The sequence below is a fragment of the Octopus bimaculoides genome, chromosome 25 (genome assembly GCF_001194135.2).
Source record: "Octopus bimaculoides isolate UCB-OBI-ISO-001 chromosome 25, ASM119413v2, whole genome shotgun sequence".
In the NCBI taxonomy this organism is placed as follows: domain Eukaryota; kingdom Metazoa; phylum Mollusca; class Cephalopoda; order Octopoda; family Octopodidae; genus Octopus; species Octopus bimaculoides.
Window position 1 is genome coordinate 1,322,706 of NC_069005.1, and position 6,246 is coordinate 1,328,951.

General features: G+C 35.7%; 1 protein-coding gene across 1 annotated transcript in view; it reads left to right on the top strand.

Moving 5' to 3' along the window:
* LOC106876047 (recombining binding protein suppressor of hairless) overlaps positions 1 to 6,246 on the top strand; it is a 137,888-nt gene that overhangs the window by 14,695 nt on the left and 116,947 nt on the right. The window lies entirely within an intron of this gene.

Sequence of the window (6,246 nt, forward strand, 5' to 3'; positions counted from 1 at the left end):
TTTGGGGATAGAGGAGAAATTTCAAAAATAATATTACAGAAATTCGGTTTCTTGGTGAATTAACATGAATATATATGAATATGTATACATACATACATGACAGGCTTCTTTCAGTTTCCATCTCTCAAATTCACTCACAAGGTTTTGGTTGATCCAAGGATACAGTTGAAGAAACTTTCCCAAGGTATCATGTAATTGGTTGGGAAGCTATGCCTATTTCTGTAATATAAATTTTGTCTATGAAGCTATATGGAACTATGGAGGCTATGATTTATCTTTCAATGTTAAATAAATCGTTGCTATCCACTTGAATGAATATATTGTTTCACTTTTGTTGTTAACTTTCTACGAAAAGCCTCTTGTAGATTCCTAATTAGTTAAAAGTGAGGCTTTAAGTGGGATCTACTCAAGAGGGATACGGAAACAGGCACATGCATGGCTGTGTGGTTAAAAAGCTTACTTACAACCATGTGGTCACAGGTTCAAAGCGACTGCATGGCACTTTGGGATGTGTCTTCTACTAAAATTCAGGGCTGACCAATGCTTTGCGCACATGCGCATGTATGTGCATATATGCATGCATGTGTATGTATATATATATGTAATCAAAATAAGCAACAAGGATATCCAGAGGTAATGCAGTACGATCGTTTCATGCAGCTCCATTTAATTGAACAATGTAATCATTACATCAATTTAAAAATGCAGGACAATCCTCAGCTGCACAAAGACATAGAATTTAATTAAATTAGAACAGATGGACACTAATAATAGATTTCAAAGATATCACCAAAATCTTTCTACTCTTTTGAGGAAAAAAAATGTGTATGTATATATATTCCTTTGTGCTTGTCTTCATTACCACTTCACAATTGGTGTTAGTTTGTTTACGTTTCCATAACTTAGCGGTTTGGCAAAAGTGACCGATAGAACCAATACCAGACTTCAAAAAAGAGAAAAATACTGGGGTTGATTTGTTTGACTAAAAGCCTTCATGGTAGTGCCCCAGCATGGTCTCAGTCCAATGACTGAAAGAAGCAACAGAGAAACGGAAACACCTGTAGTGATACGAACTCTAGTATTACCAGACAGTAATTTCAAAAAATGTGGTTATTTTTTTTTTATTTCTTCCTGTTCTAACGATTAATTTAATGGACATTTTTTTTCCTCAAAAGAGTAGAAAGATTTTGGTGGTATCTTTGAAATCTATTATTGGCAAAATTCCTTATAAATCATATTTTTCTGACTTAAATTCTGTAAATTCTTTAAACATTTTTGTCATTTTTCAAAGCAGAAATATGCAAAAATGTTATTTATTTTTCTTATAAATGTTTAAAAAGAAAATGAAAAATAAAAATGTTAATGTAAAGTTAATCATTAGTGCAGTTAATTTAATCTTTTTTTTTTGTGTATTCTTGGTAGAATAAATACCAGGTTTACAAAGGATAAATCCAGGGAACGATTTCTTCGACTAAAATGCAGCAGTGCTTCAGCATGGCCACAATCGAAATGACTGAAAGAAGTAAAAGTGTAATGAACTAGAGGGCTGCTCTAATGTCTGCTTTGGCATGGTTGGATCCCCTTCCTAGTGCCATCCATTTCACAGGGTGTTCTCTGTGTTTTTATCATGTCAGATAATTAGAGAGAATGGTGGATGTATGTCCTCATTAAAATGAGGATGATTTACCTTTCGTCAAACATGTATTTTCAGTTTATATTATATAGGGCCTGAGTAGAATGAAATGAGAGCACATCTCATGGCTCAAGGTGTCAATGCTCTATGTAGAATCTGAGTTGGTTCTGGTGTGGGGTTCACACAGCCAGTTTTTTATAACCCTGGGCAAGTCTTTCTAGAACCTTCAAAGTATAATTTGGTGGGAAGCTTACTTAACTTTTCTTTAATGTTTGCCTCTGTTTGTTAATACATGTCTGCCAGTATGGATTGGTTGGTGAATCTTTGCATGGCTGTTCTGTTGTCTGAAAGAACCAGTCATGTCTTTTAAGGCGGTAAAATTAGGCAATTGTTTTAAACTAGAAACCCAAGTGAGGCAGTTTGAATCTGGTCAAAGCTTTGCTCCAATGTCATTGACTCGAGAAGGATGAAAGACTGAAAGTTGACTACTGCAAAATTTGAATTCAAAAGAGTTTTGGTTAATAGCATTAAATAATATATTTTATTGATTGTGATTTTAAAAAATTGGTAAAATGTAGCAAAATTCAAACCTCTAGATTTTTTTTTTATATATATAAAAATATATTTCTGGCACTTTGTATTGCCATGAGTTGACAGTAGCCAGTACCTCGGGTCCTTGTAGAGTCAGTACAGGACATTTTGACAACCAATGTCAAAATGTGTTCAAATTATTCTTTGTATTTTGATGAATTAACGATTATTTGGCATCATCATCATCGTTTAACGTCCGCTTTCCATGCTGGCATGGGTTGGACGATTTGACTGAGGACTGGCAAGCCAGATGGCTACGCCAGGCTCCAATCTGATCTGGCAGAGTTTCTACAGCTGGATGCCCTTCCTAATGCCAACCACTCCAAGAGTGTAGTGGGTGCTTTTACGTACCACCGGCACAAGGGCCAGTCACACAATACTGGCAACAGCCATGCTCAAAAAGGTGTATTTTACGTGCCACCTGCACGGGAGCCAGTCCAACGGTACTGGCAACGACCTCGCTCGAATGATTTTCTAACGTGCCACCAGCACAACATGCTAGAAGGCAATTTTTCTTTATTGTAATTTATGTCAAAAAAAAAAAAATTTGTCACTAAATGAAACCCCAGTTATCATCACCATCATTTTGATGCTCACTTTTCCATGACTGCATCGATCGTATGGCTTCTGTTGATTTATGATTTGCCAATCATAAAACAAAGTGAAAAATTAAAAAAGAAAACATAATAACTAGTCAAACACTTATCTTAAGCAAAAGGTAAGACGGGGGTGACGTGAAAGGAAGTGTTATATATCCTTTTCCTTTTCCCATCTGTTCTTTCTTTGTTTTGTAAGTTACTTAGCAACCTCTCTGGTGTTGGTGGCGCAAAAGAAAAAAAAACAAAAACAGCCAGTAAATTCTGAAAAGTGGCGTTAGGAAAGGCATTCAGTCATAGAAACTATGCCAAAGCTGACACGGATGCAGCCTTGCATTTCATTGAATCTTGTTGTACCATTCAACCCATGCCAGCATTGAAGACAAATATCATATGATGATGATGATGATGATGATATATTGAGTATGTATGTGTGTGTTTCCTTGATATACACACACACACACACATATATATATATATATAGGAATGGGAGACAATATATGTGTATGATTTTTTACAGTGTATATACAAAGTTAGATTAAAGTTAGTGGAAGATGTGCTCTATCAAATTGTAGATTTAGTGTTTAGTGAGATATTTAAAAATATATTGATTAAAAATGGTGGAGATTTTCTGCCTAAGAAGAGGTGTATGAATTGGAGAAAAGATAGCCTGAAGGTGGTAATTTAGTTTGTGGTTTCTTATTCATATGCTTCCTATGCAAATGAAATATATAAACAAGTTAAGGCGTCACCATGGGTGGTTACTGCAGTCTCTTATTTGCTGACTTATATTTATCATCATAACAGTTTAGTCTCTTAAATAGTATAACAAAAAAGGTAGAACTATTTAAGCCACTGATTTATAGATATACAGATGATATATTTGGTGCTAATTATGATTGTCTTGAATATTTACTTTGTGAAATTTCTCATTGTGTTTTGGAAGTAGCCAGAACTGGCTGACATTTAAAATGTGAATTATTTCAGTGTTATAATTGAGAGTTCTTTTCTTGTTCCAGTCATTAGGCTGCAGCCATCCTGGGGCATTGCTTTGAAGAATTTTTAGTCAAATTAATTTACCCCAGCACCATTTTTTTAAAACGAGGTACTTAATGTATCAGTCTCTTTTACCGAACTGTTAAGTTATAGGAACATAAACACACCAACACCAGTGGTGGGGGACAAACATATGCATGCATGCACACATATATACATTGGGCTTCTTTCAGTTTCTGTCTACCAAATCCACTTGCCCAAAGTGCCACACAGGGGGATGGAACCCAGAACCATGTTGGTGTGCAACCTTCTTATCGCACAGCCACGCCTGCACCTACATCAACAAGTCAATAATAATTAAGGCTTATAATAAAACTTAATGATTTTAATTTCCCAGTGGCAATGGTGCCTTAGGCATACAGTTTGAATTCCAGATAATTTGGGTGACTGCATTTTTCTGTCAGTCAGTTAATAAGGTATGATAGGATGGTTAATCATTTTCATTTGTTTATAGATGAAATAAAATCATTCGGCAGAGTGAATGATTAAGCAAGGTTACTGAAGGAAATTGTTAATTAAACATTTTAATTGTAGACTAGTTACACATTGGGATAATTTGAAGAAATTTTATGTTATTTTAAGCTTGCAATCGAGATGTGAGTTGGAAGTTTGCAAATAATCTTTTATTTGTTTTAGTCATTAGACTGTGGCCATACTGGGGCATCATCTTGAAGAATTTTTAGCTGAATGAATTAACCCCAGTACTTTTTTTTTTTTTTTTAAAGTTTGATCCTTATTCTATCGATCTCCCTTGCTGAACCGCTAGATTATGGGGTCGTTAACACATCAGCAGTGGTTGCTGAGTGGGGGAAGACAGAGACAAACACCCACCCACACACATCAATATCCCAGCAACCTACAGTTTCTATTAATAGAAAAATTGACCTATCCTGTTCTTGTCATCAAAGAAATACCTTATTAATCAACTTTAAGCCACTGGCCATGAGTAACAAGGAGCTCTATTTGGCCCACACACACATGTACATAGACATTCATATTAATTCATTCATGTAATGACCTTCCTGAGGTATATATATATATATATATATATATATATATATAAACAACCAATGATATGTTTGAAGAAAATCAAATCTTTATTATAGATCATATCTTAAATTGTTGGATTTTTTAGGTGTGATTTTTAATAAAGATTTGACTTTCTTCAGACATATCATTGGTTGTTATTAAATACTCTGAATTTCTTAAAATTCTGCATAAGGATTGTTGGAATCACCTGTCATACATAAGGATTGACTTGGGATCTGGATTCTACAGACATTTACTGGAATCTACCTGTTGGAGATTTAACCTCATTCCTCTATACTGAGCGCTGGCTTGATTGCTTACAGCATTTTTTAATCCCATTTTTTCTTCTCTCTCTCTCTCTCTCTATATATATATATATATACAAAGTATGGGGGTTTAGTTCACAGGTGATCTAAACGATTAGGTACGCTAGGTAAGTGCTGTAATGGCTTACTGGGGCTCCATGGTTATAGCTGAGATGGCAGTTATGGAGCCATTGCAGATTTCTGAAGCAGCAAATATAATCATTGTTAAACAGGACAACAAACGTTAAGCCAAGACCTTTGTCACAGGAACAAAGGTGTGGATAATTTCGATGCCCATCTCTGTCAAGTAGTTGGTTACGAGGATGGCATTGTGGACTGATGCAGGAGCTCTGACCTTGTGCGGTAAAATCTCTTCATGAACCCCGCCCCCTTTCAAACCTCCAAAAGACCATCTGGCCTGATGGAACCCAGTGGATGTAGATGATGGTCTTGCTGTTGAAAAAAGGGGATCACAATGAGCTTTCCTTGGCCTCTTGCGCTGGTGACAAACAGACGCTCATCTCACACAAGTTGACCCCCCATCAGCAGTCCAGAGCATTTCACAAGTTCCTGTAACAGTTTTGCCCAGTTTAACACAGAACTTTATTGCAAGTTTCCAAATTGTCTTCACATCCCGACTGTATTCTGCAAACTAGTCAGCTCTGACAAACAGTGTCCAAAGTGGTGTCTTCTTCAATATGGAATAACAAAAGTTGGTGGCAGGTCAGCTTATTAGATTTATAGTAACAATACGCTATAGATCACTGTAATCTAGAACAGTTATAACTGCCTCTAGTAAAAAAGTTTCAAAACTTCTGGAATGACCTTGTGTGTGTGTATGTGTGCACACATATATATATATATTTGATGTGTGTGTGTGTATATATATATATATATATATATATGCATGCATACACACACCTATATATATATACACAATATATACATACATATACATGCATATATCATCATCATTTAACGTCCGCTTTCCATGCTAGCATGGCTTGGACGATTTGACTGAGGACTGGTGAAACCG